Source organism: Neovison vison, chromosome 11 (genome assembly GCF_020171115.1).
Source record: "Neovison vison isolate M4711 chromosome 11, ASM_NN_V1, whole genome shotgun sequence".
Classification (NCBI taxonomy): domain Eukaryota; kingdom Metazoa; phylum Chordata; class Mammalia; order Carnivora; family Mustelidae; genus Neogale; species Neogale vison.
In genome coordinates, this window is record NC_058101.1 from 118,362,187 (window position 1) to 118,383,383 (window position 21,197).

General features: G+C 37.1%; 1 protein-coding gene and 1 pseudogene across 9 annotated transcripts in view; one reads left to right on the plus strand and one right to left on the minus strand.

The window, feature by feature from the left end:
* The window catches only part of FAM13A (family with sequence similarity 13 member A), a 362,418-nt gene that overhangs the window by 192,427 nt on the left and 148,794 nt on the right, over positions 1-21,197 (plus strand). The gene's annotated exons all lie outside the window — the stretch shown is intronic.
* LOC122889414 lies at positions 4,028-5,147 on the minus strand (annotated as a pseudogene).

Below are 21,197 nucleotides of genomic sequence, written 5' to 3' on the forward strand. Positions count from 1 at the left end.
CCTATGTTATCTCTCAATCTAGTAATTCGGCCTGCTTAACTCCTGTTTCTCTTTCCAGCTACTATAAACAATTGTAATAATAGGTCAAGGAGTAGAAGGACCGTATGAGAGTATCTGTAGATTAGCACTCTCATGGAATCTAGTATATAGCCAGCCTGGTCTCATAGTCTTGACACCCAGCTTGCAAGACTGGGTTTATACACCTGATCCTGACCTTCTTCTCCAGCCTGAAACATCCCCTCTTGCATATCTGCCCTGCTTTGATAAACACCCTGAATTGTTGGCTATTTCATCATTATATCCCATGCCAGGTGATAGGGATGCAAATTTGAAAAGCCATTTTCTCCTACCTAAAGGACTAGGTTGGAGACTAGACATGCATACAAAACATCACGTGTGCTAGACTGACTTTCTGATCTCAGATCAGTGGTTGGGTTCCCCATCCTATTTTTCAAACAATCAAGTTTTAGCTTGATTTCTTTGATTTTTCACTGACCCTAAAGATCTCACTGGCCTCTTTGTTCTAACTTTTGCCTTGTCCTACAATTATGACCAAAGTCTAATCAAAGTTATTAATGCTGACTGCTATAACAAAAATCCCTATAACCACTGGATTTATTTTTTTTATTGCCCACTCCAGTCATTGTCTGAGGGAGGAATTGGTAAGCAGCAAGCCCCAAAGCAGTGACTGAGATACAGGCTGCTTCCATTCTTCACCTGTGTCCTCTAAAAAGTGTTTGGTTCTAATATTGGCAGTGAACAAAGAAAAGAAGAAGCGTGTGTGAAGTTCACAGGCACTTAATCACCTCAGCACATAGAGTCCCTTCTACTCACATTTCAGAATTTAGTAACATCCATGGGAATCTGCAAAATATACCTTTCCAATGTGCCTAGGAAGAGGAGAGGGAAATGGGAGTTGGGGAATACATAACATTATTATTGCCCCAGCCTATCCTTCTATTTGCCAAATATATTTTTCCATTTCTCTTACTATACAGAAAACACACTCAGTCCTTCTGCAAGGATGAAACTCCAAAGAACCAACCAGTCATTACAACTAGCATGAGCTCTCAGATTTCTGGGTGATATATCAGTACTCTGTCAGGGCAAGACATGGTTCCTCTTGATCTTAGAATCTATTAAGTAAAAAGACAGACTATTCCTCTCTCCCCTCACACATCCATATACAAATGGGACACTAAAACAGTCCTGTTCACACACCAGGATGTGCACGTGCACAGGAAGCTGGGGCAGTGCTTTGATCAGGCCTAGATTCTGCTTTCTGCAAGGAACTCCATTGTTTTCTCTCTGGCCACTGCCTTCTCCTTTTAGAATCCCCTCCTTTTCATTATTGCCCTTGAAGCGGGTATAGGGAGTGTGTCTTTCTTAGACTACAGCTTGCTGCCTGTTTGAGGAAGTTTGGTGACTCAGGGATTGTTTTAACTCTTGAACAGCAGAGTCGTTTCCTAAGTCGGTGCTAATGGTTTTTTCATGGTAGTGGTGACCATTAGTTGGTTTGTTAAATGTGGTTTGAAGGGTTGACAGTAAATTCCTTCCAAAATGTGACATGTAATTGATTCTGATCTAATTGCTTTCAGGCAGTTCTGTGAGCTAGTTATTATACCCAAAGTAGGCATCCTTTCCTCTGCCTTCCAGATCTCAGGAGAATTCCTCATTGGAAGAAATTAACCAGAACCCTAGTGACAAGGGATTCCCAGGAACAGTTTCCAGGGTTTAAGCCCCTGCAATACACAGCTATCTTATAAGATCTTATGAAATTATGTTTCAAATAAGTAAAATAGACTGTATGTGTTATGAAATTGATTAGAGCTAGCTTTGTAGAAGAATGAGAATTTAAGTCAACATTTTAAAAAAAAGAATTGGACAACTGGACAGAGGAAGGATTTCAGTTGGAGTGGCATAAACAGAGACCAGAAGGAGAAAATGAGCATCCTATGTTCTGTAAGATTTATAGACCATGGGCAGAAGGTTTATGAAGGGAAGTAGTAGGAGATAAATTCTGAAAGAGAGGTTGTAGCCAAATAGTAGAGGTGTTTGATTATTAAATCTTGCATAACAATTGCCATGCTATGGGATAAAATTTATTAAATGAAATAAACATTAAACTAAGAAAAAACTAATGTAGAGAATAAAAGGAAATCAGTTCTTCCTGTAACAGAAGGTTTTGAAACAACAACAAAAAAGGCACAAATATGAACAAAAAGATAATACTAGAAGGCTTTTTTTTTTTTCTAGGTCACATGACAAGAAAAAGGAATGAAAAGATTTCTGGCTTTATAGTCTAACAGAAGCAAGTCTGTCATTTAATGTAGTGTAGCCTTAGGTACATTGCAGAATACTTAATATCTCGGTATTCTAATTTATAAAAGACAGAGAACAATGTAATCATGATATAGCTGACACTAACTATTTACTCTATGCTGGACACTGTGGAAAATACTTTCAGTATTACTTCATTAAATTGTCAAAACACTAGAGGATAGAAATGATCTTTGTCAGTCCATATAGCCTTCATTATACCTCAACAATAAGCAAACCCAGAATCCTAGTGGCCTAAAGCATTTATTCTTGCTTATCCTGCCTGCCCAATTTAGATTGACAAGCTGCCTCAGCTTGTCGCCCAGCTGCCTGTGCTAACAGGTTGACGTCACTGACAGAGCAGCGGGTCTCAGTGGCCAGTTACTGTGCCCAAAGAAAACAGAAGAATCCTGTAGAATCTTGCACTGACAATTAAAAGCTCTGGCCCAGAAGCAATTCTATCACTTTTGCTCATTATTCATTGCCCAGACTAATCCCATTACCCAACCCATCAAAATAGGGACAGAAAATACAACTCTAGGATCAATCTGGAGGGAACTTTACCAACCTTTGGTAAACAGGAGTCAGTTTACTGCATTTTCCTTCCATCTTGATAGATGAGAAAATGGAGTGGAGGCTTAGGCTTATTAACTCTCCCAAGGTTATATAGATAAGTGACAGATGACATTTGATCATGAAGCTCAAACGCTTTACCCTCATATTGCCTCCCATTGCTATAGTCCTGTATACTACATTTGCATATACCTTCTTTGCAAAGTAGTTGTGAGAATGAATGATAATCTGTGTAAGTTGTCGGTATATAGCCTGGGTCATGGAGTAAGCATGTAGGGCTTAGTGAAAGTTATCTCTTTTTTTTTTATTCTTATTTTCCTTCTTACCCAATAACTCAGTCTTTTTTTAAGTGTGAAAGCTCTGAACTGGTTTGTGTGTGTGTGTGTGTGTGTGTGTGTGTGGAAATAATGCAAAACATTTATTTTCTATATCAGACAAGAACACAGCTAAGTAATCCAAGTCTACTGCAGCATTATAAAAATCATCCCTTCACCACAGTGTAAGATTTAAATGCATCTGCACAAGAATGCACACTATATAAAAGGAGTAAGGTTGTTGCTGCCCTGCCAAGCACTTCCGGTCCCTACCCAGGTCCGACTGCAATACTGGTGGTCCCAATGGTTCTATCAAAATAAATTGTGTTTAAAAAATAAAGCATTTAAAAAGACAAGTCAAAATGCCTCAGAAACTGTATCTCCAACTCAGACTTCATCTATTTTAATGTATTATTTGCCTCCCACTAATAAACCTTTATTTCACTCGTTACAACTGAGCAATGAATCTTCCACACTGAAATATCTTCCTTGCCCAATTAATCCAAAGGAAAAAAACTGAAATGATTAGTAAAGAAAAATGTAGGGACTAACACACCCTTTTAATATGTTTTTAAATATTTTTAAGGTTTAAAAAGTGTTTAAAGTTTGTAGTTCCTAGTAGGAAAACATTATCTGAATGAATACCCTAATGGCAAACCATTGTAGAATGTTTCAGTTGCATGGGGAGCAGAGGGGTAGGGACTCTCTTCACAGCACCCCAGCTTTCTTCATGAGAAGGTCGGAAGTACACTGGTTTGTATTATTGGGACATCCATTAGGCGATCGAAGTTACTTTTCCTTCAGCAAGGGCTTTATTTGTCAGAAGGGCATTATGCTTGACCTCCAAATTTGGCTGACAATTTACTGATGAGATTCATAACCTTTGGGTTGCTCTGATATTTTGACATATTCGCTGGGTTCTGGGCCACATCCTGGAAGGCCACCATAACTTCTGGATCCTGCATGGCTGCAAGAACTTCCCGATCACTAAGAATTTCATTGAGCCCAGGCATTCCTGCCATTCCAGGCATCCCCCCTGCCATTCCAGGCATTCCTCCAGAAAAATTACCAGGCATTCCCCCAGGAAAGCCACCTGGGAAAGAGCCATACTGAGCTCCTGATTGTCAGTCTGGCTTCTTCCTCCCTCTGGGCTCTCTCCTGTTCTTCCCGAGCCTTCTTAACCCTTTCTATTCTTTCTTTGATCTCTCGCTCTTCACGTTTTCGCTCATATTTTCTCCGATGTTCAGCAATTTTCTGGGCCCTCGGTTGAACTTCTTTCAGCATCGCACTAGCATCTTCATCATAATCCAGTTTGCAAGCAAGGGCAAGATCATGCGCTGCTTCTTCCCAATGGCCCAGAAGTCTATGTGCTGTCCCGCGCCACTTATAAGGCTGAGCTGAATCAGGATTTACTTCAATAGCTCTGTCACAGTCTCAAATGGCAGCATTTGGCTTCTGTAATTTGATGAAGACACTGGCTCTCTTGGCATACAGAATGGCCAAGCGAGGATTTAGTTTGATGGCATCTGTGAACAAGTCAATGGCTTTCTGTAGTTCACCATCATTTAGGGCATCAATGGCAGCCACTTTTTTATCATTTGCCTGATCCATCATTTCTTCGGTTATCTCTGCATTTTCATCTCCCATTTCTTGAGGGGCATCGGTATCTGGTTCAATCACACCTTCATTGTCAATTTCTAGATCACTCTCCTCACTTGATGGTTCATCTGTCTTTATGTTTTCCTCCGCCTTCTTACTATCTGGTTTTTCTTCCTTGATACTGTCTTCTGATTTAGTTTTATGAGTGGCAGGTGGTATTTTACCCCCCATGCTCTCCACCCACTCCCACAGGAAACACATTTCCTCGGTGTGCAGAACGCTCGGATCTTGCTTACACATTTTCACGAAAGCCCAAAGCTCGCTCACTTTGTGGGGGTCCATGGTCCAGAGGCAGTGCAGGCGGCAGGCACGGCTGGGGTTGCGACCCGATTCCAGCTGAACTGGTTTTATAGTGACCTTATTTTTCTCCATGTTGATAGCTGTTATTCTGATACCAATATTAGACATGTTTTGTATGTAAAAAAAAAATCCAGTTGCACACAACTTACTTGCATCAGCCATCCTGAAAACCGTTTTATATGTCAACTAAGCATATGAAACAAAACACTCTATCAGGCTAGCCTACCAAACTCTCAATATGATAAGCTAAATAGGCTTTCGTGGAGTATCCTAGGAATCTGACACCCTACCTACAAGGTGGCTATTGCTATAGAAAATTACATGCAAGTTTCATATCATCAGGCCTTGAGAGTTTGGACTTTTTGCTCATTGTGATAACATGTTTATTCATTGTCCCATGTTATCACCTGTAGATATAAATTTGCTTTATTGTTGGGGACTCTTGTACCCAGAATTTATAGGCATTAAATAGCTCTATAAATGCTAGAGAAGATTCTTAAAGCAATCTTTTCTTACATGTATGTGGATGTAGTTGAGACAGATATATTCATGTTTTAAAAGCAGTTTTCTTTTACTTTCCCTTAATGTACTGTTAAAAGCATTTCTGTGTTGGTAACGCTTTATAGTAATAGTAATGATCATTGTCATATTTTGTGTTCCAGATGTTTTCAATGTTATAATATTATTCAATATTTTAAGCACTGTTTGGTCAAATACTTTTCAGCATGAGCTTTATTTCTTAGTTAGAATTATATCTCGGGATAGATTGCTAAAAGTGGTTTTACTAGTTCAAAAGTTATATGTTTATGGCCCTTAAAAGTTATTGCTAAGTTAAATTTTTACTTAAGAGTTATAAAAATTTACACAACCACTGGAAAATATGAGAGTGCTAATTGCACATATCCTTGCCAGCATTAGATGTTATCTTTGTGAACAAGGAAGACAGAAAAATAAGACCTGGTTCTAAATCACATATGATGGAATTCCATCTATTTCTGTATTATTTACATTTTCATTTCTATGAAATATCTTTCAGTGTAATGTACTTTTAGTTCTCAGTTGCAATCTTAGTATTTTTTTTTTTAGGTTTATTTTGTTGTTTGGGTTTTTTCATTTAATAATAAACCTAAACCTACTCTTTAGGTTTATTTTTGTTGTTTGGGTTTTTTCCTTCTAAGTTTTATTTTTTTGTGTGTGTGTATTTTTTTAAGTTTTTACTTAAATTCTAGTTAGTGAACATACAATGTTTTTTTAGTCTCAGGTATACCATATAGTGATTTAGTACTTCCATACAACACCAGGTGCTCATCCCAGCAACTGCACTCCTTAATCCCCATCACCTATCTCACCCTCCCCCACCTCCCATCAGTTTGTTCTGCATAGTTAAGAGTCTGTTTCTTGGTTTGCCTCTCTTTCTCTCTCTCATTTCCCCTTTGCTTGTTTGTTTTGTTTCTTAAATTCCAAATATGAATGAAATCATGTGGTATTTTTTTTCTCTGACTAACTTATTTCACTAGGCATTATATAGTAGCTCCATCCATGTCACTGCAAATGAGAAGATTTCCTTCTTTTTGTGGCTGAATAATATCCCACTGTATATACACCACCTCTTTTTTATCCATTCATCAATCGATGGACATGGGCTGTTTCCATATCTTGACTATTGTAAATAATGCTACTGTAAACATAGGGGGTGCACATATCTCTTTGAATTAGTGTTTTTGTATTCTTTGGGTAAACACCCAGTAGAGTGAGTGCTAGATGGTAAGGTAATTCTATTTTTAACTTTTTGAGGAAGCTCCATACTTTTTTCCCACAATGACTGCACCAGTTTGCTCTCCCACCAACAGTGCACGAGGGTTCCTTTTACTCCACATCCTTGCCAACACCTGTTATTTCTTGTGTTGTTGACTTTAGCCATTCTAACAGGTGTGAATTGATATCTTATTGTGTTTTGATTTGCATTTCCCTGATGGCAGATGATGATGAACATCTCTTCATGTGTCTGTTGGCACATCTGTACGTCTTTGGAAAAATATTGTTCATGTCTTCCGCCCACTTTTTAATTAATTGGATTATTTACTGTTTGGGCATTGAGTTGTATAAGTTCTTTATGTATTTTAGATACCGATTCTTTATCAGATATGTCATTTGCAAATATCTTCTCCCATTCCATAGGTTGCCTTCTAATTTTGTTGATTGTTCCCTCTGCTGTACAGAGCTTTTTATTTTGATGTAGTCCCAATAGTTTGTTTTTGCTTTTGTTTCCCTTGCCTCAGAAAACATGTCTAGAAAGAAGTTGCTAAGGTTGATGTCAAAAAGTTACTGCTTCTGTTCTCTTCTAGGATTTTTATGGTTTCATGTCTCACATTTAGATCTTTAATCTATTTTGAATTTATTTTTATGTATGGTATAAGTAAGTGGCCCAGTCTCACGCTTTTGCATGTTTCTGTCCAGTTTTCCCAACACCATTTGTTGAAGAGACTCTTTTTGCTATCAGATAATCTTTCTGCCTTGCTGAAGATTAATTGACCATGAAAGTTTTGGTTTATTTCTGGATTTTCTATTCTGCTCCATTGAGCTGTGTCTGTTTTTGTGCCAGTACCATACTGTTTTGATTACTGCAGCTGTGCAATATAACTTGAAGTCTGAAATTATGATATCTCCAGCTTTGCTTTGCTTTTTTAAGATTGCTTTTACTATTCAAGTTTAAATTTTAATAATTATTGTTCATTTTCATAACAGAAATGTTGTGTCCTTAGGGAAGAAGAAAGCAAACAGAAATAATTTGTGTTAGATCATAAGCTCAGGATAGAAACATAAATTTAGATACCAAAGTTTCAGTTTAGAGTTAATCTTGGATTTTGAAAATTAGCATAATTGAAGAGAATGTAAATACATAAATTACACATATTACTACAACTGGTTCTTTTGCATCTTGGCCCATAGTATTTTGCTTACATATTCTAAATTTTGCCCACCTTCTGATGTTGGTCCTTTTGGTCATTTCATGCTGAGTTATGTCTGTTTTGATTATTTCTTCTCTTTGTCTTACCATGCATTCAGCCTATGTTATTTTAGCTCACATTATTAATTTGCTTTTTCAAAATAATTGTCTTTCTTATAGCAGGCGCTGAACTAGAAGCTGAATATTTAGATGTTGAACTTGATACTGGGATTTTTCAACCTAGTGAGGAATATAGAATAACTTCCAAATATTTGTTTGCAAATTGTTTAAATTGCTATGAAGGAAAATAGAGTGCCCTGACAACATGTAACAAGGGCACTTCCCTCAAGAAGTGAACATTTCTTTTGGGACCAAAGAGGAGTGAGAGTAGGTGTTGGGGAGAGAATTGCAAATTTCGTAATAGTTTGAGTAGGCCCTGGGGCTTGATGAAGTGAACTGGGAGAAGTCTGAAGCCCTGTGAGAGATGCAGAGAGTATTTCCACATAAAGCTAAAGAAAGGCCTTTATAGTCTATTAGGACATTGGAAATTTCACCAAAATGAAATGATAAACCATTTATATACTCTAAACAAGGAAAACTATAACCAAATTTATGGTTCACCTATGTGCTGAATATAGTCAGGGAGAGAGCAAAAGTGGAAATGGAAAAACCAATTAGGAAGCAATTGCAGTCATCCAAGCAATAATTTATGGAAGTCTGGAGTGAGTAGAGATGAAGAAAAGTAGACTTATTTGAGATCTTTATTAATGACAGAAATAGAACTTAGTGATACATTTTGTGTGAGAGATGAAGGAAAGTGTCAAAGATGACTCTCGGGTTCTTGGTCTGGAGAATGAGCTGGCTGGAGACCATACACCTAAGCATTTGAACCTGGTCCCACTGTGTGCTCCGTGAGCTCTCTGCTTTAGTTTCCCTGTCTTCCAAATGGTGATGTTAATTGAAGAGGATGGTTGGAAGTAGGTTTGGAGCTTAGAGGAGAAGGTAGGACAGAGATCCAAATTTAAGAATCATTAGCATATAGATCACTTTGGTGCATAAATGAGAACACATAATCTCTGTATTATAATAGGTAAACTATGAGGAAGGCAGGTTACTACTACTACTTTGCCTATGTTGAAGTCATGGAGAAATTATATTTGTACTGAGTAGCTAAGATAGAACTTCAGTGTTTTAAGAAGGCATGTTTATAAACAGATAGGAGTATACAAAGGCAGGGAGGTATAAGACAAAATGTTCGTGTTTATAGACTTGAAAAATCTTGTATAGATTTTTCAAGTCTGTCTAGTATGTCTAGGAAAGTGGCAGGAAATGACCTGCAGAAGTAGTTTGATGCAATTATGCAATGCTGAAGAGTCTGAGAAGTTTTCTATAGACTATAGGAAGTAGAAAGCCATTGAACGATTTTAATCAGTGAATAAACTCAAATCACCCCTGTCAACAGACATAGTGGATTAAAAAGTAGAAAGCTAGGGGCGCTTGCTTGGCTATGTGGGCTGAGCATCCAGGTCTTGGTTTCAGCTCAAGTCATGATTCTCAGGGTCATGGGATCAAGCCCTGTGTTGGGCTCTGCTCTCAGCACAGAGTCTGCTTGGGATTCTCTCTCCTTCTCCCTCCCCATGTGCTCCCAAATGCTTGTTCTCTTCTCTCTCTCTCTCTCTCTCAAACAAGCCAATAAATAAATAAAACCTTAAAAAAAAAAAAAAAGTGGGAAGCTGTTGCCCAAATTAGACATAAGAAAGGCCTAAACTAAAATGATAGGAAGGAAAAGAAAGTAAATAGGAAAAGCCTTAGAGGAATGCCTTCCAGATCAGAGTGGGTGGATGTTTCTTGCCTTCAACAAGAGCACTGAAGGAAGAAAGGCTTGTTTGTGGGCTAAGAGGAGGATGAGTTTAGTTTGGGATAGATTGAGAAAATGTAGGGACCTTCTCTCATAAAGTACTAAGACTAACATAAAAATATTTTGACTGAAGATTCATTATAGACTTTGACCCAGGGCAAATGCAGACAAAGTATCATATTTATCACTTAGACCTTAGCAAAAATTAAAGGCTGCCTGGGAATTATTCTTTTTTCAAGATTTGAAAATGGAGACAAGACCAGTTTAGTGTTAGTATTTAACATCCTTGGCAAAATTGATCTTAACTTACATGTTTGAAACTTTAGAAGTGGTTCTTGGTAAAATAAAATGTGGTTATATTCCTTGAAGTTTCAAAAAGTAGTTATGGTTTTCAAGAAAATTTCCATTGTGTGTTGCCCTTTGAGCTATTTGGGTTTTGTTTTTTTTTTTGTTTTTGTTTTTTTAAGTGAACTGTTGTGGCTTTTCCCCTACATATCCATTTTATTGATGAACACAGATTAATAGATGGCTTATTTTTTAATAAACATATAATGTGTTTTTATCCCCAGGGGTACAGGTCTGTGACTCACCAGGTTTACACATTCACAGCACTCATCATAGCACATACCCTCCCCAATGTTATCCCCCCCACCCTCTCCCATCCCCACTCCCCCCAGCAACCCTCAGTCTGTATTTTGAGATTGAGTCTCTTATGGTTTGTATCCCTCCTGATCCCATCTTCTTTCATTTTTTCTTCTTTTCCTACCCCCCAAACCCCCTATGTTGCATCTCCACTTCCTCATCTCAGGGAGATCATATGATAGTTGACTTTCTCCGACTGACTCACTTCACTAGATGGCTTATTTTTTTTTAACATATTGCTATATCTGCTCTGTCTCTCTTTTTTGAAAATAATTTTCAGACATATCTTCAGCATGTGTCTTTTAAAAACAAGGACATTATCTTAATCCCGTTATTATGCTGAAGGAAATTAACATTGATAAAATAAATAAATGTAATTTTTAGTCCTTATTCAAATTTCCACATTTGTCCCCCAAATGTCTTTAAAGTCCAGTCAGATCAAGGATCAAACATCGAGTTTTATTGCCATGTAGCTTTCTCCTTTTTTTTTTTCTTTCCTGATTTGACTTTTATTTTTTCAGACTCACAGACAATTATCATGGGACAGAACAGAGATGGGCAAACTACAGCCCATTGCTCAAAACCCATCTGTTTCTGTAAATAAAATTGTATTGGAACGCAGCCACACCATTCACACCACAACACAACTTGAATAGTTGCAACAGAGACCCTACAGCCTACAAATTCTAAAATGTTTACTTTCTGGGCCTGTACAGAAATAATTTGCCAGATTCTGTTGTGAAATGCTCTACAGTCTTGAGTTATCTGTTTCTTCATTAGTAGATTGAAGTTAATCTTTTTTTTTTTAACTTTAATTTTTACTTTTTTCAAATCTTTATGTAAATTCTAGTTATCATACAGTGCAATATTAGTTTCAGGAGTAGAATTCAGTGATTCATCACTTGCATACAATAGAAGTGCATCTTTTTGTTTTGTGCTTCCCATTGAATTTCAATAGGAAACATAATGTTTGCATATTTCAGTATCTGATGATGCTAAGTTTGATCATTTGGTTGAGGTAGTGTCTGCCAGATCTCTCTATTGTAAAATGACTTTTCTTCACGTGTGATAAGTATTTTTAGACACTGACTGAATATCCTATTCTCCACCACCACTTATATAATAATGTCGTAGCATATGTTGATGATCCTTCTTTAAATCATTTATTTTTCTGGAAATACAAATTTTTCTAATTCTAGTATTTTTTCTATATTTATTTCCAGGTATTTTTCTGTAAAGAATAGTTCCACCCATCCCACCTCTGGTCTTTTTACTATTATCATTAACTCACGGATTCTTTTGTAATTCCATGATTGATAAGCCTTTTGCTTATTGGTTGTTTAAAATGTCCCACATCTGCCTGTAGGAGACTTTTCAAACTGGCTTCTGTGTACTTCTAATATGTACTCATTAATCTTAAGCTTACCTCTTACTTTTCTGTCCTTGACCTTTAATTAGCCATTTCTCCAAGGAGGCCTGGTTCCTCTTAAAAGAGAATATGTTTTCAGAAAACTAGATTTGGCGTATTAGAAATCAGTGTGAATAAAACTACATTGATTTCTTATTTATATATTTCTCCCAATATTTTACTATGAAAATTTTAGGATAGTAGAATTTTACAGTAAGCACATATATATGAAAAAAAAGCACACGTATATCACACACAGATTATATAATTAACATTTTGCTGTGTGTGTTTATTACACATAGATCTATATATTCATCCTTTATCCATATTTTAATCCATTCAATGTTTGATGTATTTCAATTTAAGCCACATATACCCATACACTTCACCTCTAAATACTTGAGTATAAAGTTTGAGTTCAATGTTGATTCACTTTTTGATATAAAATTTATTTACTTTTTGATATAAAATATAAAATAAGATTGTATAGTGAAATATACCATCTTAAATATATCATTTTATGGATATTAAAAATTTATACACTTTTATTCCTTTGGATAATTAAATATCCAGATAGTTATCAAGTTGTAGAACATTGACAAAACCTCAAAAAGTTACCTGGTGCTCCAACCCAGTTGATCCCTGTTCTGTCACTGAGAAGGAAAAACTGTTCTGGATTTTGTTGTTGTTGTTCTTGTTGTTGCTTTAGTTAGGTTATTCTGCTCTACTTCTTCCATCTTTTACATTTTAGCTATTCTGAAGAATGCGTAGTTGTATCTTACTTAGTTTTAATCTGTGTTTCCCTGCTGACTGATGATTTAGGGTACTTTTTCATATGCTTATTGGCCATTCACATATGTTTCTTTTTAAAGTATCTATTCAAATCATTTACCCAATTTGTCTACGAAGTTCTCTTTTTTTTAATTGAGTTGTGGGAGTGCCTTATATTCTAGATACTAATCATTTATTTATCAAATAAATGTTTTGTATTTTTCCACATTGAAGCTTTATTCATTTTCTTTGATGGAGTCTTCTTATAATCAAAAGATTTTGATTTTGATGGTCTAATTTGTTGGGATTTTTTTTTTAAATACTTATTGCTTTCTTAGTCCTAAGAAATCTTGGCCTACTTTCAAGTCACAAAGATATTCTTCTGTTTCCTTCTAGAAGCTTTGTAGTTCCAACATCTATGTATAGATTTACTTGGCTTTTCTTTTTGTAGTTTCTTAAGGTAGAACACTAGGACATAATATTTTTTCTTTTCTAATATAAATATTTCTTTAGCCACATCACAAAAACTTCAGCGTATTTTCATTATTTGTTCTGTTTCAAATGACCTGTGGATTATTTAGAAGTTCACTGTTGAGTTTTCAAATATTTGGACATTTCCTAGACACTTCATTGTTATTTTTGATTCTGTTGTAATCAGAGAACATATTCTATATGGTTTTAGTCTCTTTTTTTTTAAGCTTTTGACCATTTTTTTAAGATTTTACTTATTTTTTGAAAGAGAGCTCACACTCATATATAGGGTGAGGGACAGAAGGAGTAGCAGACTCCCTGCTGAGCAGAGAGCCCAGTGTGGGGCTTGATCCCAGGATCCTGGGATCATGACCTGAGCCAAAGGCAGACACTTAACCAACTGAGCCACCCAGGTACCCTGGTTTTAATCTTTTTAAATTTACTGAGACTTATTTTATGATTTGGTGGTAGATTGGACTTAGTGAATATTATATATGCACTTGAAAAAAATGTGTATCTTACAATTTTTTAATTATAATGTTCAGATATCAGTGAAGTCAAGGTGGTTGGTTATGTTTTAAAGGTTATTTTAGCAATTGTGTACATCTTTAGAGATATTTTTGTCTTATTTTATGACACGCTTAATGGGTATTAAGATCTCTGGCTAAAAATAAAGAAAATCTCTGACTAGAGAATTATCTATTTCTTCTGTTGATTTTGTAAATTTTTACTTTCTTTATTATGAAATTCTCTTTTAAGATATATACATATTTGTGGTTGTTATGTGTTCCTGAGGAATCAACTTTTTAAAATTTTTTTTTATTTTTTATTAACATATAATGTAGTATTTGCCCCAAGGGTACAGATCTGTGAATCACCAGGTTTACATACTTCACAGCACTCACCATTAGCACATACCCTCCCCAATGTCCCTAACCCAACCACCCTCTCCCTACTCCCCTCCACCCAGCAACCCACAGTTTCCTTTGTGACATTAAACCCCACATTCCCTCTCAAATTCTTCATCTCAGGGAGATCATATTATAATCATCTTTCTCTGACTGACTTACTTCGCTCACCATAATACCCTCTACTTCCATCCATGTCATTGCAAAAGGCAAAATTTCATTTCTTTTGATGGCTACATGGTATTGCATATTTTGTGTGTGTGTGTGTGTGTGTGTGTGTGTATAAATAAATAACACATCTTCTTTATCTATTCATCTGTTGATGGACATCTAGGTTCTTTCCACAGTTTGGTTATTGTGGACATTGCTGCTATAAACATTCGGGTGCACATGCCCCTTCGGATCACTACATTTGTGTCTTTAGGGTAAATACCCAGTAGTGCGATGGCTGGGTTATAGGGTAGTTCTATTTTCAACTTTCTGAGGAACCTCCATGCTGTTTTCCAGAGTCGTTGTGTCAGCTTGCATTCCCACCAACACTGTACAAGGGTTCCCTTTTCACCGCATCCTCACCAGCATCTGTCATTTCTTGACTTGTTAATTTTAGCCATTCTGATCGGTGTGAGGTGGTATCTCACTGTGGTTTTGATTTGTATTTCCCTGATGCCGAGTGATGTGGAGCACTTTTTCATGTGTCTGTTGGCCATCTGGATGTCTCCTTTGCAGAAATGTCTGTTCATGTCCTCGGCCGATTTCTTGATTGGATTATTCTTTGGATGTTGAGTTTGGTAAGTTCTTTATAGATTTTGGATACTAACCCTTTATCTGATATGTTTTTTGCAAATATCTCCTCCCATTCTGTCAGTTGTCTTTTGGTTTTGTTGACTATCTTCTTTGCTGTGCAAAAGCTTTTGATCTTGCTGAAGTTCCATTAGTTCATTTTTGCCCTTGCTTTTCTTGCCTTTGGTGATGTTTCTAGGAAGAAGTTGCTGTGGCTGAGATCGAAGAGGTTGCTGCCTGTGTTATCCTCAAGGATTTTGATGGATTTCTTTCTCACATTCATCCATTTGGAGTCTATTTTTGTGTGTGGTATAAGGAAATGGTCCAGTTTCATTTTTCTGCATGTGGCTGTCCAATTTTCCCAACACCCATTCGTTGAAGAGACTGTCATTTTTCCGTTGGACATTGTTTCCTGCTTGGCGAAGATTAGTTGACCATAGAGTTGAGGGTCTATTTCGGCTTTCTATTCTGTTTCATGGATCTATGTGTCTGTTTTTGTGCCAGTACCATACTGTCTTAATGATGACAGCCGTGCTCCTGACCTTAGTGGAAAGGCTCTGTTTTTCCCCATCAAGAATGATATTCACTGTGGGTTTTTCATAGATGGCTTTGATGATATTGAGGTATGTACCCTCTATGCCTATACTTTGAACAGTTTTGGTCAAGAAAGGATGCTGTACTTTGTCAAATGTTTTTTCGGCATCTATTGAGAGTATCATATGGTTCTTGTTCTTTCTTTTATTAATGTGTTGTATCACATTGATTGATTTGTTGATGTTGAACCAACCTTGCAACCCAGGAATAAATCCCACTTAATTGTGGTGAATAATCCTTTTAATGTACTGCTGGATCCTATTGACTAGTATTTTGGTGAGAATTTTCACATCTGTGTTCATCAAGGATATTGGTCTGTAATACTCTTTTTTGATGGGGTCTTTGTCTGGTTTGGGGATCAAGGTAATGCTGGCCTAATAAAATGAGTTTGGCATTTTTTTTTTCCATTTCTGTGTTTTTGGAACAGTTTCAGGAGAATAGGTATTAATTCTTCTTGGAATGTTTGGTAGAATTCCCCTGGGAAGCCCTCTGGCCCTGGGCTCTTGTTATTGGGAGATTTTTGATGACTGCTTCAATTTCCTTATTGGTTATGGGTCTGTTCAGTTTTTCTATTTCTTCCTGGTTCAGTTGTGGTAGTTCATATGTTTCTAGGAATGGATCCATTTCTTCCAGATTGTGAAATTTGTTGGCACATAGTTGCTCATAATATGTTCTTATAATTGTTTGTATTTTGTTGGTGTTTGTTGTGATCTCTCCTCTTTTATTCACGATTTTCTTTATTTGGGTCCTTTCTCTTTTCTTTTTGATGAGACTGGCCAAGGGTTTATCAGTCTTATTAATTCTTTCAAAGAACCAGCTTCTAGTTTCGTTGATTTATTCTACTGTTCTTTTGGTTTCTGTTTCATTGATTTCTGCTCTGATCTTTATTATTTCTCTTCTCCTGCTGGGTTTAGGCCACCTTTGCTATTCTTTCTCCAGCTTCTGTAGGTGTAGTGTTAGGTTGTGTACTTGAGACCTTTCCTGTTTCTTGAGAAAGGCTTGTATTGCTATATATTTTCCTCTCAGGACCACCTTTGCTGTGTCCCACAGATTTTGAACAGTTGTGTTATCATTATCATTATCATTTGTTTCCATGAATTTTTTCAATTCTTTTTTAATTTCCTGATTGACCCATTCATTGTTTAGTAGGATGCTCTTTAACCTTCATGTATTTGAGTTCTTTACAACATTTTCTTGTGATTGATTTCTAGCTTCAAAGCACTGTGGTCTGAAAATATGCAGGGAATGATCCCAATCTTTTGGTATTGATTGAGATCCGATTCGTGACCCAGGATGTGATCTATTCTGGAAAATGTTCTATGTGCACTAGAGAAGAATGTGTATTCTGTTGCTTTGTGATGGAATGTTCTGAATATATCTATGATGTCCATCTGGTCCAGTGTGTCATTTAAGGCCTTGATTTCCTTGTTTATCTTTTGCTTGGATGATCTGTCCATTTCAGTGAGGGGAATGTTAAAGTCCCCTATTATTATTGTATTATTGTCAATGTGTTTCTTTGATTTTGTTATTAATTGGTTTATAAAGTTGGCTGCTCCCATGTTAGGGGCATAGGTATTTAAAATTGTGAGATCTTCTTGTTGGACAGAACCTTTGATTATGACATAGTGTCCTTCTTCATCTCTTATTATAGTCTTTGGCTTAAAATCTAATTTATCTGGTGTAAGGATTGCCACCCCTGCTTTCTTTTGATGTGCATTAGCATGGTAAATTGTTTTCTCCCCTTCACTTTAAATCTGAAGGTGTCTTTGGGTCTAAAATGAGTTTCTTGTAGACAGCATATTGATGTGCTTTTTTTTTTTTTTCTATTCTTATATGCTGTGTCTTTTGATTGGGGCATTTGCCCCATCTACATTCAGGGTAACTATTAAAAGATATTAATTTAGTGGCATTTTGTTGCCCCTGAGGTGACTGTTAATGTATATTGTCTCTGGTCCTTTGTGGTCTACTACTTTTAAGCTCTCTCTTTGCTTAGAGGACCTCTTTCAATATTTCCTATATGGCTGGTTTGGTGTTTGCAAATTCTTTTAATTTTTGTTTGTCCTGGAAGCTTTTTATCTCTCCTATTTTCAGCGATAGTCTTGCTGGATATAGTATTCTTGGCTGCATATTTTTCTCATTTAGTTCTCTGAATATATCATGCCAGTTCTTTCTGGCCTGCCAGGTCTCTGTGGATAAGTCTGCTGCCAGTCTAATATTTTTACCATTGTATGTTACAGACTTCTTGTCCCGAGCTGCTTTCAGGATTTTCTCTTTGTCACTGAGACTTGTAAGTTTTACTATTAGATGATGGGGGTGGACCTATTTTTATTGATTTTGAGGGGGATTCTCTATGCCTCCTGGATTTTGATGTTTGTTCCCTTTGCCATATTAGGGAAATTGTCTATTATAATTTGTTGCAATATACCTTCTGCCATGCTCTTTTTTCTTCTTCTGGAATCCCAATTATTCTAATATTGTTTTGTCTTATGGTATCACTTATCTCTCAAATTCTGCCCTTGTGGTCCAGTAGTTGTTTGTCTCTCTTTTGTTTATCTTCTTTATTCCTTGTCATTTGGTCTATATCACTAATTTTCTCTTCTGCCTCATTTATCCTAGCCGTAAGAGCCTCCATTCTTGATTGCACCTCATTAATACCTTTTATGATTTCAGCTTGGTTAGATTTTAGTTCTTTTATTTCTCCAGAAAGGGCTTTTATTTCTCCAGACAGGGCTTCTCTAATATCTTCAATGCCTTTTTCAAGCCCAGCTAGCACCTTGAGAATCATCATTCTGAACTCTAGATCTGACATATTACCAACGTCCATATTGATTAGGTCCCTAGCCGCCATCGGTAATGCCTCTTGTTCTTTTTTTTTTTTTTGTGGTGAGTTTTTCTGCCTTGTCATTTTTCCAAATAAGAATATAAATGATGGGGTGGCTTAGTGGGTTAAACCCTCTGTCTTCGGCTCAGGTCATGGTCCCAGGGTCTTGGGTCAAGCCTCATGTCAGACTCTCTGCTGGCAGGGAGCCTGCTTCCCTCTCTCTAGTTGTAATCCTGTCTATCAAATAAATAAATAAACTCTTTAAAAAAATAGATGAATGAGAGAATAAAATACTAAAAGGGTACCAATGTCCCCAGAAAAATGTATGCTAACCAAGTCAGAAGAGACCCCAAACTGGGGGGAGAAGAAAAGAGGTAAAAAGAAATTAAAACACATACATACACACACACACACACATATATATGTAATTTTCTTTTTTTAGACTGAGTAAAAAGAATTTTTTGGAAAGGTATTGTTAAGATAAACTAGTTTAAAAACGTTAAATTAAAAAAGGAAAGAGGAAAAGTTAAAAAAATTAGAATAAGAAAACATAAAATTAAAAAAATTTAATTTAACTTTACAAGACTAAAGGATCATGGGGAGAAAGTCATGAATTCCATGCACTGCTTTCCCCTAGCTCTAGAGTTCCACTTTTCTCCTTGATCAGTTTGCTTGGTCTTGGCTGGATGTTCTTGCTGATCGTCTCAGGGTGGGTCCTGTTGAAGTGATTCTCAAATATCTTTGTCCAAGGCAAAATTGCACCGCCCCTGCCAGGGACCAGGCTCAGAAATCTACTGGAGTTCGCTCTCGGGAGTTTTTGTTTCCCGAATGCTTTCCTTAGAGCTCGGAGGACGGGAATGAGAATGGCAGCCTCCCAATCTACAGCCCGGAGGAGCCAAGAGCTGGGGGCCTCACTCCTCAGTGCGCCCTCAGAGAAAATGGGTCAGTCACTCCCATCCCCCTGGTCTCTGGCACACTCTGGTCTCACCTGGCCTGTGACCAAGTGTTTCTGTCTCTGGAACACAACCCCATTTGGAGTCTCCATACCCAGCAGATTCCTGCCTCCAGAGGAGGAAGGTGAATCTCCCTGGATCTGCCACTTGTGGGGTCCCTGCTCAAAGAGCGGTGGCTCGACTGTGCCAGGGATCACGGTTTAAGGTAACCCCAACCTGAGAGCTCACTCCTCAACTCTGTCTCTGTAGTTGGCTTCCCCGCTCCGATACCTGGGAACTTTGCCACACTCAGACACCTTCAATCTTCCAGTGACTCTGCACGTCCTGAGACCACACTGTTCCTGTGAGGGCTTCACCCCCTGTTTAGCCTCTGGAGTGATATCCCTCAGTGGAGAAGACTTCTTAAAGTTCTGATTTTGTGTTCCATTGATCCACTGTTTGTCGGGAGCCGGCCCCTCCCCCTGCAGTCTATCTTCCTGTGGTTTCCGATTTACTTCTCCACACATCCTACCTTTCAGAAAGTGGTCAATTTTTCTGAATTGCTGCTCTTCTTCTCTTCTATCTCCTGTTGAGTTTGTAGGTATTTGGAATGGTTTGATAACTATCTAGCTAAACTTCTGCGATCTGATGTCATTTCAGTCCATACTCCTCCACCATCTTGTCTCTCCTCCCCCTAGCTGAATGATTTCTTAAAATCATCAGTGGTGTAGAGGAGCACAGATCTCCCAGTCCTGGCTGATAGCTAGGGTAAGCCGATTCCGTGTTTGGGTACCCTGTAGTGTACCCTTGAGACTCTACAGATATTTGGAAGTTCTGGTCAAGGGATGACATGGGAAGTCACTGTTTTTTCCCTAACCCCTTCCTTATTCCTGCCACAGTATTGTAACTTTAGTCACTGTGCTGTGCATTACACCCCAGGACTTATTTATCATATATCTGTGGAAGTTTCTTTTGACCACCTTTATCCATTTTGGCTGCCTTCCAACCCACTGTCTCTGGCAACCACCAAACTATTCTTTGTATCTAGGAGTTTATGTTTTTTAGATTTTACATTTAAGTGACATCATATTGTACTTGTCTTTGTCTGACTTCTTTCACTTAGCATAATGCCATTTGAGCCTCATCCATGTTGGCTCAAATAGCAGAACTTCCCCTTTTTTGTGACTGAGTAATACTCCATGGCATACATACATACCGCATTATCCATTCATATTTCAATGGACATTTAAGTTGTTTCCATGTCTTGGCTGTTGCAAATAATGCTGCAGTGAATATGGAAGTGCAGGTATCTTTTTAAGTTAGTGATTTTGCTTGCTTCAGATAAATACCCAGAAATGGAATTCTTGGGTTATATGGTATTTCTGTTTTTAACTTTTGGAGGAAACAAGAAGTACTGTTTTTCATAGTGGCTATGCCAATTTAAGCAGCCATCAACAGTGCACAAAAGTTCCCTTTTCTCCACATTGTCTCCAACACTTATTTCTTCATGTTTTTTATTTTAACCATTCTGATAGTTATAAAGCAATTTCTCATTCTGATTTTAATTTGCATTTCCCTGATGATTAGAGATGTTGAGGATCTTTTGTATGTCTTGGCCATCTGTATGTCTTTGGGAAAATGTCTATTCAGATTCTTTGCCCATTTTTAAATAGGATTTTTTTTTTTTTTTTTTTTGGCTATTGAGCTTTTCATATATTTTGCAATTAACCCCTTATCAGAAAGATGATTTGCAATTCTCCCATTTCTTATGTTGCTTTTTGTTTTGTTTTTTTAATTTGTTGTATAGGAGCTTTTTAGTTTGATATAGTCCTACTGGTTCATTTTTGCTTTTGCTATTGGTGTCAAATCCAATAAATCATTGTCAAGACTGGTAACAAAG